This window comes from Argentina silus (genome assembly GCF_951799395.1).
Source record: "Argentina silus genome assembly, contig: scaffold_75, whole genome shotgun sequence".
NCBI lineage: Eukaryota > Metazoa > Chordata > Actinopteri > Argentiniformes > Argentinidae > Argentina > Argentina silus.
This window is the reverse complement of record NW_028152565.1, coordinates 180,568-205,658: the sequence shown is the minus strand read 5'-3', so window position 1 is coordinate 205,658 and position 25,091 is coordinate 180,568. Positions and strand designations below refer to the sequence as shown.

Sequence of the window (25,091 nt, the reverse complement as noted above, 5' to 3'; positions counted from 1 at the left end):
TAGCCAATCACAATCATTTTGTATACTGTAAATACTTTGTTTGACTGTTTGAATGCATCCATTTTTGGAGGGTTGGTTACAGATTAACAGCTTGCTGACTGTGATTTTCATCGCCAAAAGTGGTCCTTGTACAAGCCTAGAATTCTGACATGTAAATAAATAGCTAAAAGTAAGAAGTAGTTTGTCTTCTCTTCAAATAAAGAACACGTTTTCTCACACATCAAAAACCACTAGTTATCATCAAAAAGGATGGTCACAGTTTGCTAAAAAAGAGTACCTAAAAAGCCTGCAGAGGTCTCGTAAAAGGTATTGTGGACAGATAAGATGAATATTATCATGGACTAGAGTGACAAAAGTTTGGAGAAAAAAGGATCTGCCCAAGATTTACAGCATACCACCTCATCTGTGAAACATGGTGCAGGGGGTGTTAGATGTGGGCATGTATAGTTGCCATTAGAACTTGCTAACTTGTCTTAATTGATGATTGTACCTGCTGACGGCAGCAGCAGAATGTATTCTGAAGTGCACAGAAACATCTTGTCTGCTTGAGTGCAAGCAAATGCCTCCAAATGCATTGGATGGAGCCACACCATACAATAAAACAATGACCCAAAACACTGCCATAGCAACTAGTGGAAAGATCTTGATTGGCCAAGTCAACCTTCAGATTAAAATTCAATTGAACATGCATTACATTTCCCTAATGATAAGAATTTAGGCAAAAAGACCTCAAAACAAACAACAACTAAAGATGGCTGCAGTACAGGCCTAGCAGAGCATCACCAAAGAAGATGCCCAGCGTCTGGTGGGGTTAGTGGTTTGCAGACTTCAGGCAGTTATTGTCCACTAAATACTAGTGGATTGTCCACTAAATACTAAACATGACTGCTTCATTTGGACATTTGATAAGTCTGTCCCATTACTTTTGGGTACACTGAAATAGGAGGATTATGCATAAAAAGTGGGGTAATTTCTAAATGGTGAAACGAATGTGTATACAAATACCATCAAATAAAAGCTGAGAATCTCTACTTTAACCTTGTAGTAATTGTTTAATTTCAAATCCAAACGTTTGATAAAGTTCTTCATAACCAACATCAGGGAGATGTGACCAGAGAGTGGATCCTGGCTATAAGGGCACACTCTTGCCAACACACATTCTGGTGTGACATGTGGGATGTCTTATTGATCTATGTTGCTTTGGCTGTCTCCATGTGTGGATCATTGTAATCAGGGGTGGGGCTGGCCTTTTAAACACCTGTGCTTTGTTTCATTCAGGGAAAACAAAGAGATTTTTAACATTTCTTTTAAAGAGACAACACACATTTTCTGCCATGCCTCTGTCAATTGATTTGGCTTTAATCAATGGTTTCTTCTTGATGTTGTGTACATGTTTTCATGCCAATGTCACCTTTCAGAGGAAATCAAGGAACCTATCCAGATCTGATGTCGTATTAGATGAGTCAAACCCTGTCAGAACATAGTTTGCTTTTGCTAGATTCTTTTCTTTTCTTTTGTCTAGTATTGGTATACATGGTCGAAATTATGCACTCATATTTAGTATTTGGTCGACAATACTTTGTATGCAATAACCGTCTGGGACCCATTGACCCCACCAGGTGCTGGGTATCTTCTCTGGTGATATTCTGCCAGGCCAGCCATCTTCAGTTTTTGAGGTGTTTTTGCCCAAAATCTTACCATCAGAAAATGAAATGCATGTTCAATAGGATTTAAATCCAAACATTGACATGGCCAGTCAAGAACTTTCCACTTTTTCGCCCTGAAAATCTCCCTAGCTCCAATGGCAGTATGTTTTGGGTCATTGTCTTACTGTATGATGAAGCGCCATCCAATGAATTTGGAAGCATTGCTTTTACTCGACCAGACAAGATATTTCTGTACACTTCAGAATATATTCTGCTGCTGCTGTCAGCAGTAACATCATCAATTATGATAAGTTAGCAAGTTCTAGTGGCAGCTATACATGCCCAAACCATAGCATCCCCTCCACCATGTTTCACAGATGAGATGGTATGCTGTAAACCTTGGGCAGATCCTTTTTTCTCCAAACTTTCCTCTTGCAATCACTCTGATAATATTCATCTTATCTGTCCACAAGACTTTTTTCCACAACTCTGCAGGCTTTTTAGGTACTTCTTAGCAAACTGTAACCTGACTATCCTTTTTAAGAATAACTAGTGGTTTGCATCTTGCAGTGAAGCCTCAGCCATTTGCGATTGCTGAGCTCATCAGTGCTTGATTTTGGCAAGTCTAAGGTTTTGACTATGTTTCAGATTTTTCAGCTTTCACCATTTGTCAATTCCTTTGCTATTGTAATGTATCTCACACCTTGTCCTTTGTTGGGAATGATATTTAAGGAGAGGGACAGCGAGATATTCTTTGAGTTTTGGGTTAGGCCCATCACGGGCATCATTCTCCCGCGTTGTCCTTGACGCACGTTAACGTATGGTTAAAACTTACAGACGTATGTTGTTTTAAATTGTGTTAAATTGGTTATTTTGTTGATACTCTATTCTCATTCTTCCTATGGGCATTAATGTGATGTTGTGCGCTCGATAAAGGTTCTGTTAATCAGGGCTGGCTCTAGCCATTTTGCTGCCCAAGCATTTTTCCCTCTTTTGCATTATCAAATGTCTAAATTAAGCACTCATGTTTAGTATTTGGTCCCCAATCCTTTGTATGCAAAGGTGCAAAAGTCTGTGACCCATTGACCCAACCGGACGCTGGGTATCTTCTCTGGTAATGCTCTGCCAGACCTATGTTGCAGTGACTGTTGTTGTTTTTTTAGGATGTTTTGCCCTAAGTCTCCTCTTGAGCAAATGAAATGCATGTTCTATAGGATTTAAATCTGGAGACTGACTTGGCCAGTCAACAACTTTCCACTTTTTGGCCCTGAAAAATTCCCTAGTTCCTATGGCAGTATGTTTTGGGTCATTGTCCTGCTGTATGATGAAATGCCGTCCAATGAGTTTGGAGCCATTTACTTGTACTTGGACTGACAAGATGTAAATAAATGATTCTCAATTATGGTGAGCATTCTTTGGTTATCCACTGGAAGTCTTCCTTGCCATTTGCGATTTCTTAGCTCACCAGTGCTTTCTTTCCTTTTAATGAAGTTCCAAACTGTTGATTTTGGTAGGTTTAAGGTTTTGGCTATGTTTATTTTTTTTCTGATATTTCAGCATCATAATGGCTTCCCTGACTTTTAATAACATCTCTTTGGTCCTCATGTTGACAAGACACCAATAGCAGACTGCACAAATTATGTGACGGAACACACCTGACGAACACACTTGTCAAGCCAATTGTCCTATCACTTTTGTGTAGCCTGAAATAGGGGGATTATGCATAAAAGTGTTGTAATTTCTGAATGATAAACCAATATGTACATCAAATAAAAAATAAAAATCTCTACGTTTTTATTTCAAATCCAAACAGAAGAAAAAATGCTTCACTGTCCCATTACTTACGCACGGTACTGTATAACCTTCTGTGGAAAGGGTTCTACATGGAACCCAAAAGGTTTCTTCAAAGGGACAGTGGAAGAAGAACCCTTTTTGGTTCTAGGTAGCACTTTTTCAAAGAGTGCAGGATTTGTGATGGGTCTGTCTGTCTCTATCTACGGTATATTTGCTTGAATGCCACAGCCTATTTAAGTATTGTTGCTGACCATTTGCATCCCTTCATGGCCACAATTTACCCACCTTCTAATGGCTACTTCCAGAATGATAATGCACCATGTCACAAAGCAAAAGTCGTCTTAAACTGGTTTCATGAACATGACAATGAGTTCAGTGTTCTTCAGTGGCCTTCCTTGTCACCGGATCTGAATCCAATAGAACACCTTTGGGATGTGGCAAAACGGGAGATTCACATCTTGAAAGTGCACCTGAAAAATGTGCAGGAATTGCGTGATGCAATCATGTCATCATGGACCAGAATCTCAAAGGAATCAATGTCACGAAGAATTGAGGCTGTTTTGAGAGCAAAGGGAGGCTCTACCCAGTATTAGTATAGTGTTCCTAATAAAGTGTTGGGTGAGTGTATATCTAACTATCTTTGTTTTTGCTGGTCTGTAGGATCTATGATGGCCGTCAGCCCGTCCTGTGTATCATGGACACAGCCATGATCAAAACCATCCTCATCAAGGAATGCTACTCCCTTTTCACTAACAGGAGGGTAATACGCTAAATTGAAGTTGTTGTATGGGGAAAAAAACATAAGGGCTTATTAAATAGATAATATCGTTGTTATTATAGCATTATTAATATTCGGTTAATTTTGCAGTATATAATCATTGTTATTTTTCTAGAATTTCTATCTCAACGGGCCTCTGTATGACGCCGTGTTTATCGCTGAGGATGATACATGGAGACGGATCCGCAGTGTCCTGTCTCCCTCCTTCACCAGTGGGCGGATCAAAGAGGTACAGTCCCATCTCTCCTCTCCTTCTTTTATTCATTCCAACAACACAAATAAATGAATGACTAACAACTCTGACGTGTGTGTGTGTGTGTGTTTATGTGATTTGTACTATGTGTATAGTGTGTATTCATTGTTGTTTGTTGTTGTGTGAAGCAGCAACTTTAATTGTCCAAGACAAATTTCCATCCGGGACAATAAAGTATATTTAATCTTATCTTAGATAAGTTCAGTGGTCAGATGACAGACCACATCATGACCAAGCTGCAGGAGGAGATAGACACTGTGTTTCCCAACAAGGTAACCCCTCTGCAGACTCCTATATAGTACTATTCATGTGGAACAGGAAATATGATAGTGACAGTATTTTAGAGGGTACTGATGAGTGTGTAACCCCTGTGCACTGCAGACTCCTACAGTATCTATTACTATTGCTTTGGAACAGATGGTTAGATAGGTGACAGTATTTTGCAGTATGCTAATGTGTCTGTAGCATCCCTGTGCAGACTTCTGCCCAGTGCTATTCATTTGAAACAGGAAGTAGATAGGTGTTGTTGGAATCTTCAGAATAGTTAAAAGGCCAGTACCTGAGGACCTGAGGGATCTACAGGGTATATACCTTAAAAGCATGTCTGACATGCAGTGGTGTGCGTGACCATAGAGTGATTTCTAAACTAATACAATTATCTTAAAATAAATTATAAAACTAACAGGTTATCAGTGCAGAGACTTGTATGATATGTGCTCTCCATCTGACTCGTGCTGCTGCATTCTGTATCATTTGCCAAGAGCTTTCTTTGGTCGACCAGACAGGAGAGTGTTACAGTAATCAAGGCTGCTAGTAATACAAGCATGCATTCGTCTCTCAGTGTCAGCCTGGGAGAGGAAAGGTTGCACCTTTACAGCTGTGTTCTGTAAAGGTCCATGTAATATTCAACCTTTTTAAAAGCTTCCTAAAGGTTGTAATGACTATCTTTAATCGGTAGCGATCAGGGAACGAGATCCCTTGAAATAAATATTTCATTTACAAACGCTGTTTTGGTTCGGAAAACACGCTTTTTAAAATGCAGTGTCCTACCTGGACACTCGGTTTGCATATAAACATGTTGTTACTGCCAGGGGTGTTCTAGGGGAGTGGACTCACCTTTCTGTCTCTGAGGGCTGCCTCTTCCAATCGTGTGCGCATGCAGAAACACAACAGCTAATGTCCAACACTGCAAGTTCATTTCGGGGGGTTATATTATTATAAGGGAGGATGTTGTCGTTTGGACAACTTCAGACAGAATTTCTCCACGATGGCAGATTTCCGACAAACTTACTTACTCTTCTTTAAGTGATACAAATATGTTTTAGTCACATTCTTGATATGGGTTTCAAAATTAAGATCTGAGTCAATGGTGACACCTCTGTTTTTTGCCTGGTGCTTAGTGTTACTGTAAGTAGAAGTGTCTTTAAGTATGCAGACAGTTTCTCTCTTTCGGTTTTTGCTCCAATGACTAGTTCTGTGACATCCATATGTCCGCAATGCATTTCACCAGGAAATCAATCAAACTGTTTGACTGGTGCTACAGAGTCGATAGTTGCCCTTAGTTTGGTGTTGAAGCTGGTTACTAAATCATTATCACAGGAGGAAGCTGTTGATGGTGTACTATTCATATTCATCATCATGAATCTCATCTGCTCAGCGACATGGCTAGATAAAGAGGATGCAACAGGAGTAAGACCCTTTGTAATCACTAGGTCCAGGGTGTGGCAGTGGTTATGGGTGAGCCCAGTAACTCACTGAATAAAGTCCGTAGAATTCAAGAGATTCATCAAATCCATGGCTGTCGAGTCAGTCTCATTGTCCACATGTAGGTTAAAATCACCAATGATAATAATCTTAGCATAATTTGAATGAAAGGTAGATGGGCCTTGGATGAAACCGTGATCTTTACATTTCTCATCCTTGTCATCAGGTGTCTTTATCACTCATTACTGTGCAACAGGAGGCTGATGGAGGTAGAAATGGGAGGACAGCTCATTGTAATTAGAGCTTGACAGATATATCTGATATTGGCCTTAAAGAAATATCTGAAGAGTTATTCACCATGTTATATATAATATAGAGGAAACTGGACAGCACTTATTATGGATCATTTAACACAATTACACATGACACAACTGTGTTAACAGAGACACAATACGTCCTGCTCCTGTCCATGTTTGTATATACTGTACATTTTCCCCTATGTCTGCTAAGGGCTTCACTGCTTTTTCCACTGTTTATGTGGCACATAGGATATTTATATGTAATTGGCCACTTACGTAAATGGGCGATTCTTACTACGGGCACTTTCATGTCCTTTGATCATATTTTATAAAAAAAAAAAAGAAAAAGGGAATATTCACACTTTCATAGTTATCTTTACAATGAAAGTACTTTAGGAACTTTTTACCGGTAGTCTATGATGATTTTTTCACCTTTTTCAACATCGTTATAGATGCAAATATTGCTGTTTTGTGCCTGTCTCACACCCAGACTTCTGATCTTCAATAATGAAAATGAAGTGTAAAAAAATGATTTATCTATTTTTTTTAAAATGTGACTGAATAAAGTATCAGTAAAATAATCAACACATAATTGGGGTATTTAAGGTCAAACAACTATTTATGTGATTTTATATACAAAATGTAGTTGTCCCACAGTATTGCCATCATTTCCACCACAACACTGTAATGTCCCTTTAAAAGGTTTGTGTGAAAGATGGTTTGGGTAGTTTCTATGGAGATGAACAGTTACATCACAGCACATGTCTGATATGGAGGATATTTTGGATTTCTTCACCAACTTTTGAAGAAAACTCAAGGTAAATATTGCTTGAAATGAAAATATTTTTATTGTATGTCATTTCCAAACATGACGTAACATCAATTGAGTTTGTAAATAAATCGATTTTTTAACGTACATAGATGTATTTTGCATGCATGAAATGCTAGGTACCAATTCATAGCTAATCTGTGATGCTAGCTTGGATTTTTTTACAAAATACTGTAAGATTGTCATTTCCACCTCCGTCATTTCCAACACATTACCTTCTTGGGTGGAAATGACAAAGGTGAGGTTGAAATTACATTTATGCTTACAAGGTGCAATTCATAGATTGTGAGGCTACATATGTGTAATTTATTTATTAAAATGTACAATGTTAATGTTTTATTCAAATGCATATTTGTTGAAATGCATTTTCATCTATTTTTAAGATGCCACGGACCTCTCTGCAGAAAGGTCTCAGGCCTATAGGGACAGAATAAAAGAGGACCCTGTCAAATATGAAGAGCGACTGAAAAGAGACAGGGAGAGATACCTGAGGAAAAAAGAAAGAGGGGTTGACCCAGAAATGACCCAGAAATGACCCAGTCATTTCCACCACCTCATACCTTTTTTTAAAAATAGTTACAAAATTCTAATCACTCATTAAAAACTTCTGCATAGTTTATGGGATAATGTTCCACTTAATGTAATAACACAAGTAGTTATTTCCTGAAATGTATCTAACCAATCCAATATTATATTTCAGGTTGTGGTTGATGTAAGCTTTGTGTTTGGTCCTCATCTCAATTAATTTACCTAATCCACAAATGTATGGTAATTGCAATATAGGTATAAACTGGTAAAACTATGTGTGAAAGTGGTCTTACACTGTTGAGAAATTATGTATATCATACTTTTTTAAAATAATAATCAAATGTTTACATATGATGTAAATTACATTTGTTCAATGCGGGTCGGACAATATGTAAAAAAAACATCAATTTGTCTTGTAATGTTAGTGCGTTCTCTTATGGATCATGAAACTAGACTACTTATATTAACCTATTAGACTGTGACAATTTAGATTTGAACATTTTTTTTTCCCTCAAGTTCACAAGGCCAAAAGTGCCTGTAGTTGAAGAATCGCCCAAATGTGTTATTTTATATGTATGCACTTTATCTTGCATGTTTACAGACTCCCCCCATTCAATTTCACGCATTTCTATTTGGAGTATAAAAGGCACTAGATCACCTGCGGGTATATAAGCTGTGGCTTGCGCTGCGTTCTTCAGTTGGCAGTTAATACCTGAACCAGTAAAGACTGAGGACCAGACGACTCACTAGTGTGTTTTCCATTTATTCTTAAGCATAAGCATTAATACAGTTTGTCATTAATGTAGGCTTTCTATTTAGTGTACCGTTAGGCATAGTAGCATATGAAGTTTGTAGTCTGTTAGCGGTAATTGCGCTAGCTTGGTATCCTAAACGAGGACGAGTTAGCACTAGCTTGCCGTTTACGATGAGTGGTTGTTGTCAAATGACACCTGACAAAACATGTCGAAGGGAGTCTGGTGTAACGTTTGCCTGACTCCACTGATACAGATGTATGTGTAGGATTTAATGTTAGAGTGTTTTGTAGTTTACATTTTCTTTGTTTTTCTTCGTTTTCTCCTAACGGTTAAGAGAAGGTAGACGGTTAGAGCCAGAGTCCGAACCGCTGATGAACAGCGCTGTAGTTTACCGTTGCCAAGGCAACCAGGCAGCTCACAGGTTGTACCATATTTCTAAATCATTATTTTGATATAATACTGAAATGTTGATATTATATTGTTATTGTTTTACATTGTAATTTGTATTGTTCCAACTAAGTTCAGTTGGCAGTTAATACCTGAACCACGAGTATGTTTTCCATTTATCCCCCCCCCCTCCCCCTATACTAACCCTAACCCCAACCCCACCCAGAGACCTCTTCATCCCCGCTACCCCCCTTGTACAAGTTCTCTCCTGCTAATACAAATAAAATGAAATAGCCGACTGCCTATGGCCCCTGGTGTGAGCATTGATTACTTTGTCTTATGATGACTGTTGGATAGATGATTCAATTACTTAAACAAATGTATTGTTGTAAGTCGCTTTGGATAAAGGCGTCTGCTAAATGCCATGAATGTAAATGTAAATTACAATGGAGGGCCATGTCCAGAAACGACCCCGAGCCCCTAGCACTGATCTATATACCTATATCTATGTCTGTGTTTTGTCTATTAATTAATAATATGATGATGATTAATCCCAACGACGTATATTTTCCAAGAAACAACATGAGCATATCTGTAATCAAATAAATATCTCCTGCGTCATAATGCTGTTGTCTTGATGACGCTGCTAGCAATGACGTAAATTTATGTAAAAGTCACTTTGGTCACTTGAACCTCCAGTTGTTGTCAAATAGCCTTTGCTGATTGTCATTTGTAATGTGGTACGCTCATTAGTGGAAATAGATTCAATTACATTTCAACACAATGGAGAAAAACTGGTGGGACCCGCCGCAGGTAAGTTTGCCTTGCTCTATTTTAGTTTAAATAAACGGGAATACTTTACATTAAATTGCCCCAATACTTGGGCCAAATGTCCAAGGACGTAGGATGTATCTTTAGAGAGGGGGTGCTGCCTAAATGTTGTGTAAAGGGCTGTGCCATGGCTGCTGGTGGGCCGGTCGATCTGTGGGCTGCGGGGCCGGTGAGCGACACGATGTGTGGGCTTCGCGCAGATCCCCCCTACCTTAATCGAATAAGCACTAGGCCGACAAGCTCCTGTATATTTTCAGAAGCAGGGCTGAAAATTAATCAAATTTAATCAAATCAAGCTCTATCATCCGTGGTGACAACATGTTACTGTACACTTGTTTGTATTCGTATGTTATCGTCCAGTCAAAGTAGCCTACAATTCAAAGCAACATTTCCCCCACAATCAGGACCTAGACCTACTGCAAAGAAATACCCTTAATTGGCTACTCTTTGTTGTTAGATCTCTGGGAAGTAATTCATCCGACTCGGCAGACAGTTTGATCCCAACATCAAGTCAAATCGCGGTAATTTCGGTGAGCGCGCAATTCCAAAAACAGCTGTTTGTCAGTGAAAGAGCAGCGTAACAGCCTAAAAAGTGAAACGGGACGAGCTCAATCGTTGTTACAGAGAGAAATGTGGCTGCAAAATCAACCATTTTAAAGATCAACATTAAAACGAGACAGCTTTATAAATAACCTATAGAGGATGGACTATCGAAGAAAGATGATTGACAGAACAATATCAAAATGGTTAATTTGATGTTTTCAGGTAGGCCCTATCTAAAATATAACCAAACATAGTTGGCACTAATAGGTCTTAATCGACAGGACCTTTCCTTAAGTAAGTCGTAAGTTGACTTTGCAAAGGGCCTACAATTACTTACTGTACAGGCCTACATGATTTGCAATATAAATTGTGTCGGATATGTTGAATAAAAGGTAGATGTAGGCCTTTTTTAAAGGCAAAACTAGAGAGCCCCTTTTGGGAAATTGGGAACGCAACAGCCTATTCTTGAGAACATTGTGAGGTACTGCAATCTCTTTGCGAGGGAAGCCTGTTATCTAACGCAATCATATTTCTTGACGTTTCCCTGTCATTGTGTCTGTCATCTCCATCAGGAAGTTTCAAAGCCCTATGCTACTGTATTTGATAACTACCCACTCACCCCATTCAGGATGGCTAAACATAGACAATATGTAAAGATCACTGGAGACAATTGAATGGTTTTATACTCAGAAAAGACAAATACATTCATAGAGACATTCTCGAGACTGCACCTGTAGTGTGTTCACTGTATGTCCACAGGAGTGTAAAGAGGATCAGGCTGCCCTGATGATGGAGGCAGCAGGACCGGCAGCTTTCGCAGCCTACACCCCACTCCCACAGAGGACATCAAGACGGGCCAGGCACACGAGAGAGAGGGCCAGAGTGGCTAAAGAAAGAAAGGAAGAGAAGGAGGGTTGGAGGAGGGAGATGGAGGAGAGAGCGGAAGAGGTGGAGGGAGCCCAAAACCTTCTGCATAAGGTGAAGGAGCACACCGATGCAGAGAAGGAGAGGCTGAAGGAGGAGAGAGAGAGGGTGGACAAGGACAGAGAAATGGTGGACAAGGACAGAGAAATGGTGGAGAGGAAGAGGAAGATAGTCAACCATCTTAAAGATAATATGGAGAGGAAGAGGAAAGTGTTGGATAGAGACACTGAGAAAGTGAATGAATGCAATGCAATACTCAGTCGCATTCAAAAGACGCAGGAAAATAACAAAAAGGATTTGGAGGAGAGGATTGTCCAGTTGGAAATAAAGGCGAAAGAGGTGGAGGAGGTGGAGAAAGTGACAAAGGAGATGGAGGAGACTTTCCAGAGGGAGATGGAAAAAACAAGAAATGAGATGAAGAGGAGAGAGAAGGAGGTGGAGGAGAGAGAGAGGGTGGTGCAGGAGAGAGAGAAGGAGGTAAAGAAGAGCGAAGAGAGATTAAAGATGAGTGAGAAGGAGACCGAAACAATGGAGGTGATGAAGAGAAGGGTAGAAGAGGTTGACAGAGAGATGGAGAGAATCCTAGAGGAGAAAGAAATGGAGGTGAAACAAGTGAAAGAGAGGATGGAGGTGATGAAATGGGCAGAGGAGGAGAGAGAAAAAGACAGGAATGAGAAGAAGAAAGAAAAGGATATTGAATGGATGAGAAAGGAGTTGGAGGTGATGAAGAGAGTAGAGGAGGTGGAGAGAGAGAAGGAGAAAATCCTGGAGGAGAAAGAATGCGACGTTAAACGTGTGAGAGAAGAGATGGATGTGATGATAAAGAATATGGTGGAAAGGAGGGAGAGGGAAGTGAAAGAGGAGATGAGGATGAAGACAGAGATGGAGAGAGAGAGGGAGAAGATTGAAAAGGAGAAAGAAAAGGTTATTGAATGGATGAGAAAGGAGATGGAGGCGGGTATGAAGAGAGAAGAAGAGATGGAGAGAGAGATGGAGAGAATCCTGGAGGAGAAAGAAAGGGAGGTGAAACAAGTGAAAGAGAGGATGGAGGTGATGAAATGGGCAGAGGAGGAGAGAGAGAGAAACAGGAGTGAGAAGGAGAAAGAAAAGGATTTTGAATGGATGAGAAAGGAGTTGGAGGCGATGAAGAGAGTCGAAGATATGGAGAGAGAGATGGAGAGAATCTTGGAGGAGAAAGAATGTGACGTTAAACACGTGAGAGAAGAGATGGATGTGATAAAGAATATGTTGGAAAGGAGGGAGAGTGAAGTGGAAGAGGAGATGAGAAAGATTACAGAAGATGTCGTGAAGTGGATGAAGACAGAGATGGAGAGGGAGATGGAGAAGATTGAGAAGGAGAAAGAAAACGATATTGAATGGATGAGAAAGGAGATGGAGGCGGGTATGAAGACAGTAGAAGAGATGGAGAGAATCCTGGAGGAGAAAGAAATGGAGGTGAAACAAGTGAAAAAGAGGATGGAGATGATGAAATGGGCAGAGGAGGAGAGAGAGAGAGACAGGAGTGAGAAAGAGAAAGAAAAGGATTTTGAATGGATGAGAAAGGAGTTGGAGGCGATGAAGAGAGTAGAGGAGGCCGAGAAAGAGATGGAGAGAATCCTGGAGGAGAAAGAAATGGAGGTGAAACAAGTGAAAGAGAGGATGGAGGTGATGAAATGGGCAGAGGAGGAGAGACAGAGAAACAGGAATGAACAGGAGAAAGAAAAGGATATTGAATGGGTGAAAAAGGAATTGGAGGCAATGAAGAGAGTAGAAGTGGTCGAGAAAGAGATGGAGAAAATCCTGAAGGAGAAAGAAGATGACGTTAAACGCATGAGAGAAGAGATGGATGGGATGATAAATAATATGGTGGAAAGGAGGGAGAGGGAAGTGAAAGAGTTGATGACAAAGATTACAGAAGATGTCATGAAGAGGATGAAGACAGAAATGGAGAGAGAGAAGGAGAAGACTGAAAAGAAAAGAGTAATGGCGGCGAACCTGGAGTTTGCCAGAGAGAGCATGGAGAGGGCTTTCCATAAAGGGAAACAAAATACAGGTATGCCCTCCATTATCTGCTTACAGTGCATTCTAAGCATGATCATTTTGGCTTCTCAAATCACCTCAAAATAATTTAGATTTTATCTATACAAATGATAAGACAATTTTTCTCTTTCAGATATTTCAACACAGAGACAATTCTGGAAATCCACAACTATCCCAAACTTACTACCACAATAACTACCCTGCATACTACCACTATAACTACACTTGCCGTTTCAATTCTCTTTCATTAAAGTCATATTCAAAGGCAAACTGTGTGTCATGTTTGAAATGCTGTATTTTACAAGTTGCATAGCTGTAAACTATGTTGAGTGATGATGAGTTTAGGAAGAAAAGGTATGTAAAAAAATGAATACTCCTGCACACACGATTGTTCCCTCTGCTTATTTATTGTGTCGACGTTTCGGTTTATGACCTTTATCAAAACATTTTTATCTGTGAGGTCTGTATTCCTAACACCACAAAAAGACAAAGTGGTGGTGTTTGTGTTTTTTACATTTACAAGTTGAGGAAGAAAAAACATGGCACATGTATGCACATGGGTTAGATTAGAAACAATCTGGGTAAACCTTAATTTGAAGAGGTATGCATGAGGTCTGTTATGTTTTTCTCTATATCCCATAATATTGATTACAATGATCAACATATTTGTACCCTGAAAAGAACCCAAACTGAACAAGTTCCCCATTATAAGTACCTGGGCATTTAGATAGATGATACACTTTTAAAATACATGTTGAAAAAGTGATCAACAGTTTGCGAGTTAGACTTGTACTTGTTTTGTAAAGAAATGTCTTGCTTCACCTTTGATAATAGGAGGAAGATTGTCTTGGCAACGCTCCTCCCTGTTCGTGATTATGGTGACACAATTTAAAATCACACGACAGCCTCAATTCTTAAACCACTAGACCCGATTTATCACTCTGCTCTGCAGTTCATTTGTAGGCATGTTTTCTGTACCCACCATTGTCTTTTGTATCTGTCTGTGGGTTGGGATTCTTTGACGTTGAGAAGGGCTTATCATTGGATTTCATCTGTATATAAAGCAGTTCTTTTAAAACTCCCATTTTACCTCACATCATTGCTTTTATGGCGACTTATTGGCGATCAAACTTGCAGCTTGTTACTATTTAATGTGCTACAAGTGATTACAGAATTGAGAAGAACGTTTTAGCTGCTGTGCTCCTCAGATATGGAATGATCTTCAGGCTAGACTGAGGTTGGAGCACTTGGTCCCTTACACTTGTACCATCATCTGCTTTTTAGTGGACAATATATGCAATAAATACCTTTTTTACACATCTTGAATCAGAATGGGTCAGCCTCTTACACAAACAGGGTCACAGTCAATGGGTACAAAACTGGAGCAAACGTGTGTATACCAAGATACTGTACCTCGACTCCTTTCCATTCCAAAAGAAATGTGTCCCTTTCCCTTCACTCAAATGTTGTGGATGACATGTACATAAAGCTACACACTGGTGCAGGTGTGATGTTATGAGAGCTTTAGCATTTAGCATTTCCTGTGTCCAGGCGTTCTATTCACTTCTAATAGGACAAATGAAGGTACACTTGCCTCATAAGGCTCATTCTTGTTTCATTTGTCCTATTAGCTCCTACTGACCTCACTTTACACAGACACAGAGGAGGAGAGACTCAGACTCATTAGAAGTTTATTACTGGATCAGTTTACAAAACAAAACAAAACTGCATGGAGCGTACAGTACAGCAGTGCTTGGAGTACCAGACATGAACACACACCTCACATGCACACACACATCGGAGCTGTCACAGTGGTATACCTTGGATCACACACAGACACACACACACACACACACACACACACACTCACTCTCTCTCAGGGCTGCATGCGGATAGCTCCATCCAGTTTGATGACCTCTCCATTGATCATGGGGTTCTCAGCCAGTGATGTCACCAGGTGGGCAAACTCTGCAGGGTCTCCCAGGCGCGAGGGGAAGAGCACTTGGCGGGCCAGGAATGAACGCACCTTCTCAGGTTAACCCACCAGGAGAGGAGTGGAGAACAGAACCTAAGGAGAGGGAGAGAGAGGTTGTCTGATATGGAGAGGAAGGGGGGGGGGAGGAGTGTGTGAAGGAGTGCGTATGTATGTGTGTGTGTTTACTGACTGGGTACGATGGTGACCACACAGATGTCCATGGGTGCCAGGTCTCGGGCGATGGGTAGAGTCATCCCAACAATACCCCCCTTAGAGGCTGAATACGCAGCCTGACCCACCTACAGAGAGAGAGAGTGAGAGTGAAGGAAGGGGCTGTTGAGACAGTGTGTGTGTGTGTGTGTGTGTGTGTGTGTGTGTGTGTGTGTGTGTGTGTGTGTGTGCGTGCGTGCATGGTGCAATGGAGGTCTTGGCGATCTGTTGGTTCTTGTGTGTGATTGGCTGACGGTACTGCAGCATGTTGACCTCTTCCTCACTGCAGGGTCTACTACAGTTGGAGCAGTCAGAGAGCACAGCCTGGGCCCCTGCAACCAAACATACACCCTGAAATATGGTTTGGACAAAGGATCCCAATGTCAAGATAATATTGCTGTAGGGAAGCTACTCTATGACACAATACCATGTGGAAATGTCAATGATTTTCTAAAGATGAGTGGATAGTGGATAGTGGATAGTGGATAGTGGATAGTGCCTGGTGGGGTCGCAGACTTCAGGCAGATTGTTGACCTAATACGAAACATTAGTACTTTATTTGGACATTATATGATACTTTTGAAGCCCTGAAATAGTGGGAGTATGTTTACAAATGTTTTTTTAAAAACCCATTGAATTAAAGTTGAGAATCTCTACTTTGACCCCATAATATTTGTTTGATTTCAAATCCAAGTGTAGAGCTAAAAGAACCGAAAATGCTTCCTCTTTCCAATACTTATGAAGAGCACTGTATTCATGTTAATCAGTTGCTTCATTACTGTAATATGTGATGTGTTTTGAACTAGTATTTTGAAATACTGTTTTTAGGAGCCAATGATATAAAACAAGTGCATACATGTAAAGAACATAACACATTTTTAGAGGAGTTCAAATATGTAAAATTCAGTATTACTCGAAAGAAAATATTTGCCCAAAAATATTTGCCCCATAGTCCTTCTTGAATCAATGGGTCTGCAAACTATTAAAACCCGATAGGGATCAAACAGGCAGCAACTATTAGCAGGATGTTAAGATAAAGGCCGACAATAACATCACTGAGTGTTGCCCTCTGCGCAGGGATCCCCTTTCAATCATTCACTAGCCATGGCTTCAACTTCACCTCTCACATACTCTTTCGCCTGTGTTTCATGATCTGAAACACAGGTGTCATGACGGGATAAAATAATCACTTCAGCAGACGTGTCCGGGGTTACTCAGAAGAAGCGATTGAACCTGTAAAGATGGGTTACCTTCCGTACTTCTCCACCGAGACATGAACTCTCCTTGCCTTACTCATCACTCTGATCGTAGTGTAAGAAGTTTTAATAAAAAATATTATTTGTTAGTTAGTTAGTTGTGATAATACATACAAATGATAGTATTGATAATTACAGTTATCTAACAGTTTCAATGATACCTATGACTTGATCGTTTTGCTTTTGTTTCAAGTCAGATTGTTGATTTATATTTGTTCTGACCAGGTATGGATACTGGCCATATGGAATATTAAAAAAACTAGGCATTCCTTGTCTCAAACCCATCCCTTTCCTCGGGACGATGATGGGATATAAGAAGGTTTGTAGAGATTAAGCCCATAAACAACAACATTGTAGACTCATCCATGATGTGTGTTGTTGTGGTGAAAGCCATGGGAGCTGAATATGAATTGTTTTACCCAGAAAAATGGGCAATAAAGCTTTTGAACGAAAACGAAAAGAGAGGAGTGGGAGCCGGTCTGTAGTGGAAAAGGGCCATCATAAACTAAGCCACAGTTCAGGTTTATGACAAGCATTTATGATCTGGCTATTTTTTTGTTTTGTTTTTTGTTCCCAGGGTGGTTTCACCAATTTTGACACAGAGAGCTTCCAGAAATATGGGAAACTGTGGGGCTGAGTCTGCTAAACTGATCCTGGTTATTGTTAACTATGATGGATATATGTATCTCTCAGTGTCTACAGTATACACTCTTAAACCAGGCGGACACCGTGCGATTTTCACAAACACAGACGATCCAACCGACGAAATGGTCTCGTACACCAAGACAAATGATCTGTCTTGATGCAATGTACACTGCCCAAGCAACAATTTCATGCTTCCACATTAATAATTTGAATCTGTTATTGAGCGATTTAAGTTTTAAGCTTTTAAGTATTCTGTAGTATGGTCCCTGTGGGGGGACATGCAGCGTTCGGCCTGTAGAGGGAGCTACAGGACCGTGGCCAGGGTGACGTCGGCGAGGCTCCGTTGCACACCTGTTGCAAATGAAGCCTCGTTGACTAGATGGTTTAAGATGTGTGTGCCTCGGCGTTCGAGGGAGAAGGAGGGCGACTGGAAAGTCGCCGAGTGGCGTGTTACGAACATTGAAATTATTACGAACATTGGAATTATTACTAACATTTTATGAAAATAAACGGGATACTCCCAGAAAACAGTACCTCGACTCCGCCTCTGTGTCACAGACTTGTTACAGTGGCGCCCAACGTGGGGCACAGCAAAGGCGGAGAAAAAAAGGGAATGGAGGCGTTAAGCGCGGCTATCGGAAGGATGGCCCTTATACTGGAGCAGCAGGCCCACCTCCAGCAGGAGCACCAGACCGCGGTGAGGGAGATGGTGACGGCAAGGGCTGAGGACCGTACCCTCCTCCTGGAGCTCGTCAGGGCCCTGATGATGGAGGAGGGGAGCCGGCCCTTTGCCTACGCCCAGCAGCTGCGGGACAGCGCGCGGCGGTGGCTGGACCCAGGGAACAGCTCGTCGGAGGAGGTCGGGGACCGGGTGGTGTTGGAGCAATTCCCCACAGGGCTCCCGGCCCGGACCGCCGCCTGGGTCCAGTACCACCGGCCCCAGGATCTCGCGGCCGCCGTTACCTTGGTGGAGGACGATCTCTCCTTCCCGCCGCAGGAGCCCCGATGACCAACCCCGGCCCCGCGCCAGGGGGCGGGGGTCCGGTGCCCGGAAGGAGCCATGGTGACGGAGGAGGAGAGACCGGCGCCGGCCCCGAGGACGAGATGGCAGGGGCAGGCATGTCGAGAACCAGCCCTGGCCCCACAGGAAGCACCCCGAGCGACAGGGGGGGTGTGTTGGCGATGCGGACGGCCGGGCCATGTACAGGCGGAGTGCCCAGTGAGGGAGGTGGGGCAGGTCGTCCGCATCGGCGACATACCGGGCCCTCCCCCCGGACCAGGAGCGGCGTATCGTGTTCCGGTAAGGATACAACATGATATGCACCAGGCCTTCTTGGATTCGGGCTGCATGCAGTCCATGATCCAGGAGCGCCTGGTTCGACCGGGGGCATTGTTAAAGGCATCGAGGGTGTTGGTGAAGTGTGTGCATGGGGACATTCACGAATATCCCGTGGTCACGATCAAGATTCATTTTGAAGGGAAAAAGCATAGTGTACAGGCGGCGGTTAGCCCGCGCCTCACGCATCCCCTTATTCTGGGTGTAGATTGGGAGGGGTTTCCTCAAGCGGTAAGCAGGGCTACCGGGGTGCGTGCACGACAGAGAGGGAGGTGTGAGGCGGGTAATGTGTTCTGTGCTGAGGCGGCGCCTCGCGACACTGCCGAGGAGCCGGAGCGGGCGGGGGGGTCTCAACCCGAGATTCCCCCGCCGAACTATCCGTTGCTAGGTGACTTCCCCCTCGAGCAGTCTCGTGACGAGACCCTACGATCGGCCTATGACCAAGTGATAGCGATTGATGGTACTTTGGTACGGCCAGACGCAGTACGCGCCCACCCCTATTTCGCGATTATCAGCGACAGGTTGTACCGAGTAAGTTGTGACTCACATAGCCAGGAGGAAGTAACCCAGTTGTTGGTTCCCCGTAGCCGCTGGGAAATGGTCTTCCAGGCGGCTCATTTCAACCCCATGGCGGGCCATTTAGGTTATGATAAGACACTAAACCGTATAATGGCTCGATTTTATTGGCCGGGAATTCGGGCAGAGGTGCGTAGGTGGTGCGCGAATGTCAGTTGGTAAATCCCATTCCACGGGCCCCCTTGCGGCCCTTACCATTGGTCGAGAACCCATTCGACCGCATTGCGATGGATATTATCGGGCCATTTGATCGGTGTACACAGGGATATCGATTTGTGTTGGTCTTGATAGATTACGCAACCCAATACCCCGAGGCAATACCGCTGCGCAATATCTCTGCCAGGAGTGTAGCGCAGGCATTGTTTCAAGTAATCTCCCACGTGGGAATCCCGAAAGAGATTCTCACCGATCAGGGCACTAATTTTATGTCACGCACCCTCAAGGAACTGTATGGCTTGTTGAACATCAAGGCGATTCGAACCAGTGTTTACCACCCGGCCACTGATGGCCTTTGTGAGCGGTTCAATCGGACCTTGAAGTCAATGATCCGGAAGTTCGTACACGAAGATAGTCGGAATTGGCATAAATGGCTAGATCCCCTGTTGTTTGCGGTACGGGAAGTCCCCCAAGCTTCCACCGGGTTTTCCCCGTTTGAATTACTCTACGGGCGTAAGCCTCGGGGTGTCCTAGACCTTCTTAAAGAAAATTGGGAGGAAGGGTCTTGCGCACAAAGCTCCACGCCCTAGGGGTTATCTCACGCGAGCATTTGCTGCAAGCCCAGGAGCGTCAAAAGTGACTGTACGACAGGGGAACTAACCTGCGAGAATTTACACCGGGAGATAAGGTGCTCGTACTGTTGCCCACCTCCAGCACAAAATTACTAGCGAAGTGGCAAGGGCCGTTTGTGGTCACACGTCGCATGGGGGACGTGGATTACGAGGTAGTACGCTCGGACCAGGGGGATAGCTTGCAGGTGTATCACGTAAATCTCCTAAAAAAATGGAACGACGTGGTCACTGTTGCTCTGGCTACAATAATTCCAGAGAGAGATGAGTTCGGTCCGGAAGTCCCAAAATCAAAAGTTAGCACTCCGGTCGGTATTGATAACCATCTCTCTGCTAGCCAGGCCACGGACGTTGCAGATTTGCAAGCTAAGTTCGCGGACGTGTTCTCTCCCCTGCCCGGTCGGACTACGCTTATCGACCACCACATAGAAACGCAGCCGGGTTTAACGGTGCGCACGCGTCCCTATAGGTTGCCGGTACACAAACGAGACATTGTGTGCAGGGAATTGGAAGCCATGCTGGAGCTGGGTGTGGTCGAGGAGTCCCGCAGTGACTGGTGTAGCCCCATCGTGCTTGTCAACAAGCCGGATGGGGCTATACGGTTCTGTGTGGATTATAGACGGGTTAATGCGGTCTCCAAGTTCGATGCCTACCCGATGCCCCGGGTTGACGAGCTCTTGGACCGGCTTGGCACGGCCAAGTATTTCACGACGTTGGATTTCACGAAGGGATACTGGCAGATTCCACTCTCGCTGGTATCCCGGGAGAAAACTGCATTCTCCACTCCGTCGGGCTATTCCAGTTCACGGTGCTCCCTTTCGGGTTGTTCGGAGCCCCAGCCACTTTTCAGCGCCTCATGGACCCTGAGGTCCCTGAGGCAGGCGGGGCTGACGGCCAACCCGAAGAAGTGCGTGATCGGGCGGAGGGAGATCTGGTATCTGGGGTACCACTTGGGTCGGGGGGAGGTGCGGCCACAGATTGAAAAGACTGCGGCCATCGCAGCCACTCCGCGGCCCAAGACAAAGAAGGAGGTGAGGGCCTTCCTGGGGCTGGCTGGCTATTACCGGCAGTTCGTGCCGGGGTTTTCAGAGCTGGCCAGTCCCTTGACGGACCTCACCCGGAAGGGTGCCCCGGATCCGGTCCAATGGTCGGGCCAGTGCCAGGGGTCGTTCGAGGCCCTTAAGGGAGCTCTTTGTGGAGAAACGGTCCTGTATGCGCCTGATTTTAACCTCCCTTTCTCCCTACAGACGGACGCGTCGGATAGAGGCCTGGGAGCAGTGCTGACCCAGCGGGTGGAGGGGGCTGACCGGCCGGTGCTGTACCTGAGCCGCAAACTATCGGAGAGGGAGGGCCGGTACAGCACTGTGGAGAAGGAGTGCCTGGCCATCAAGTGGGCGGTCGGCGCCCTCCGCTACTATCTGCTGGGTCGCGCTTTCACCCTCTACTCCGACCATGCTCCCCTCCAGTGGCTCCACCGGTGGTATCTCGCCTTCAACTTTTCGGTCGTGCACAGACCGGGGGCGCAGATGGTCGTGGCAGACTTCCTCTCCCGTGCAGGGGGGGGGGGGAGTAGGTTGTCAGCCGTCGTGTCCCCGGCCTGTGTCGGGTGGTGGGGGTATGTGGGGGGACATGCAGCGTTCGGCCTGTAGAGGGAGCTACAGGACCGTGGCCAGGGTGACGTCGGCGAGGCTCCGTTGCACACCTGTTGCAAATGAAGCCTCGTTGACTAGATGGTTTAAGATGTGTGTGCCTCGGCGTTCGAGGGAGAAGGAGGGCGACTGGAAAGTCGCCGAGTGGCGTTGTGTTACGAACATTGAAATTATTACGAACATTGGAATTATTACTAACATTTTATGAAAATAAACGGGATACTCCCAGAAAACAGTACCTCGACTCCGCCTCTGTGTCACGGACTTGTTACAGTCCCAAACACAACTTGTGCGTTGCCAATGTTTGACAACATCCTGGATTCTCATTGGTTGAGGCTCCTATATTGCCTCTGAGCACGTCTCAAACTGCATGAATAAAGAGGAGCCACGACACGTCAGAATTCAAATCGGAAGTGATTGTGTCTTCCCTCCATGTCATTGAAAGGGCAAAAATGTAATTAAAAAAATAAAGAAAAAAAGGGTTCTAAAAGGATTCTTTGGTTGAATAACTCTTATGGGTTCCATTTGCAGTGCCCTGCGTAAGTAATGGGACAAGCATTTTTTCTTCTTTTGCATTATGCAAATGTCCAAATTAAGCACTCATGTTTAGTATTTGGTCCCCAATCCTTTGTATGCAAAAGTGCAAAAGTCTGTGACCCATTGACCCAACCAGACGCTGGGTATCTTCTCTGGTAATGCTCTGCCATTTATTAATACACAGGACAAGATGTTATAATCCCTTGTGCCATGATCCAAGGTAAAACAGATGTAGAAGGCCAAATCAAACCAACAAAGCGAGTGATATATCCACCATTCGATGCAACACCATAGCAAACATCAGGCTACGCCGTCATAGGTCTACGGAGTCATTCCTCAGGTGGTACCATTCACCGGTTACCTACTCTAGCCAACTGAGGTAAGCAGCATGTCATTGGGGTTATCAAGTGGGCACCTTCTGTCACCGGTGTTTCGTTAAGTTAGGCCCACGACACCTCGAGAAGGCTTAACTGTGTAGTCCAGCGTCCTGGAAACACCCCCCTCAACACCACTACCTCAATACTATCTTTAACTTAAACCCTACAACCAACCTATCAGCCTACCCACCCCATCAGTGTGTGTGTGTGATGCCCTATCTAGGGTAAATGTTTTCTGTAAGGTAAGGGAACGGTGTATGTGGGGGCCTAAATAGTGTGTGCATGTGTTTATGTTTATGTCTTTATATAAGTGTAGATGCAGGGATTCAAACCCTAATTTAGGGTAGAGGGAAGGGTTAGAGGTGGGGAAGCCCCCGGGTGGATACGGTCCCGGATTAGGGAAAGGAGGGGTGAGTGTGCCCTTTATTTATGTTGTGGGGGAATGTTTGTGTCCGTGCAACTTCATGGCTAGCCTACACTGGCTAGCAGTACTAACCCCCCCCACCACACTATGACACGATATCCTCTCATAAATATAGCCAAACAATGGCAGTACAAGACCCCTCACCACCACAATATGACACGATGCCTTCTCATTAATATAGCCAAACAATGCCAAGCTATGCTACCTCATGCTCTAGTCAAGTCGCTGTTGCATCTTACCTTTAACGGGAACCCCAGCTACTGATCTTCCGCCTCAGCCACAGCCACTGGCTAGCGCTCTCCGCTGCTACCGACATATTCTTTATCGCCAGTTTCAATTCTCGTCCGCGAATACCCAGCTCCGTTAGCAGTGCATAGGTTGTCTTGGCCACAAATCCTCGACAACCAATTTCCACTGGGCGAACAAAAGCGGTCCACCCACGCTGTGTCGCGTCTGCCGCTAATTCTGCATATTTAGCTTTCTTTCGTTCATAAGCCTCGTCAACCCGGTCTTCCCAAGGGACCGTGAGTTCGATAATATAAACTAGCTTCTGTGCTTCAGACCACAGCAGCATGTCCGGCCGCAAATTAGTGCTAGCAATTTCAGCCGGTACGATTAGCTGTTCAATTAAATCTACCTTTAACTTCCAATCTGCGCCAGTTCGCAACTGTCCCTGCGCGCAGCTGCGCCCTGGCCTCCTTACGCCAGTCTCTCCCTCTCTTATAAATGCAATGTCTTTCCGCTGGCCACTACTAGCTAGCGAGTTTACTTCTAGCCGTTTTCCCTCAACTGCAGCAGCTAAACATTTCAACACTTGATTGTGACGCCACGTGTATCGCCCTTGAGAAAGACTGATTCTACACCCAGTCATTATATGCCTAAGTGTGCATACGCTGGAACATAACGGGCAGGCAGCATCCTCACCCAACCATTGATTAAGATTTTGGGGAGATGGCAGTACGTCATAAGTAGCCCCTACGATAAATTTAATTCTGCTTGCCTCCATGCTCCACAAATCCTTCCACTTCAAGCTTCTCTTCACTACACTCTCCCAGTTTACCCACTGGCCTTGTTTTGCCTGTGCCACCGCCCTTGTACATCTTATCATCTCCTCCTGTCTGTGTATTTCTTCCACTACCAGTTTCCTCCTTTCTACTGCTGTTGCCTTACTCCACACAGGTTTTCCTGCACACAGCCCTAGACCTCCACGTCCATGCTGAACCTGCCCAATGATATCCCTATGGCTAAGGGCTGCCTGTGCCTGTTGCACTGCCTCTTTAGGCTTCCACTTCCTTCCAGACCTATATTGTAGCGATTGTTGTTTGTTTTTTTAGGATGTTTTGTCCTCCTCTTCAGCAAATTAAATGCATGTTCTATAGGATTCTATAGGATTCACTTTTTGGCCCTGAATAATTTCCTAGTTGCTATGGCAGTATGTTTTGGGTCATTGTCCTGCTGTATGGTGAAATGCCGTCCAATGAGTTTGGAGCAATTAACTTGTACTTGGACTGACAAGATGTTTCTGAACACTTCCGAATTCATCCTCATCAAAGGAGACGTGAGCCAGTTCCAGTGGAAGCCATACATGCCCAAGGCATAACACCCCCTCCCCCATATTTCACAGATGATGTGGTATGCTGTGAATATTGGGCAGTTCCTTTTTTTCTCCACACTTTCTCCGGTACATGTTTTTCCAGAACTCTGCAGGCTCTTTTAGGTACTTTTTAGCAAACCGTAACCTGGCCAGCCTGTTTTTGTGGCTGAGTAGTGGTTTGCACCTTGCAGTGTAGCCTCTGTAGTTCTGCTGGTGAAGTCTTCTGCGGATGGTAGTCTCTGACTCATTGACGCCTACCTCCTGGAGAGTGTTCCTAATCTATGGGGCAGTTGTTGTTTTTTTTTGTTTTTTTTATTATGGTGAGCATTCTTTGGTTATCCACTGGAAGTCTTCCTTGCCATTTGCGATTTCTTAGCTCACCAGTGCTTTCTTTCCTTTTAATGAAGTTCCAAACT

General features: G+C 43.9%; 1 protein-coding gene across 1 annotated transcript in view; it reads left to right on the top strand.

The window, feature by feature from the left end:
- LOC310824747 (uncharacterized protein) overlaps nt 1-25,091 on the top strand; it is a gene marked incomplete at both ends in the record, with an annotated part of 97,013 nt that overhangs the window by 36,796 nt on the left and 35,126 nt on the right.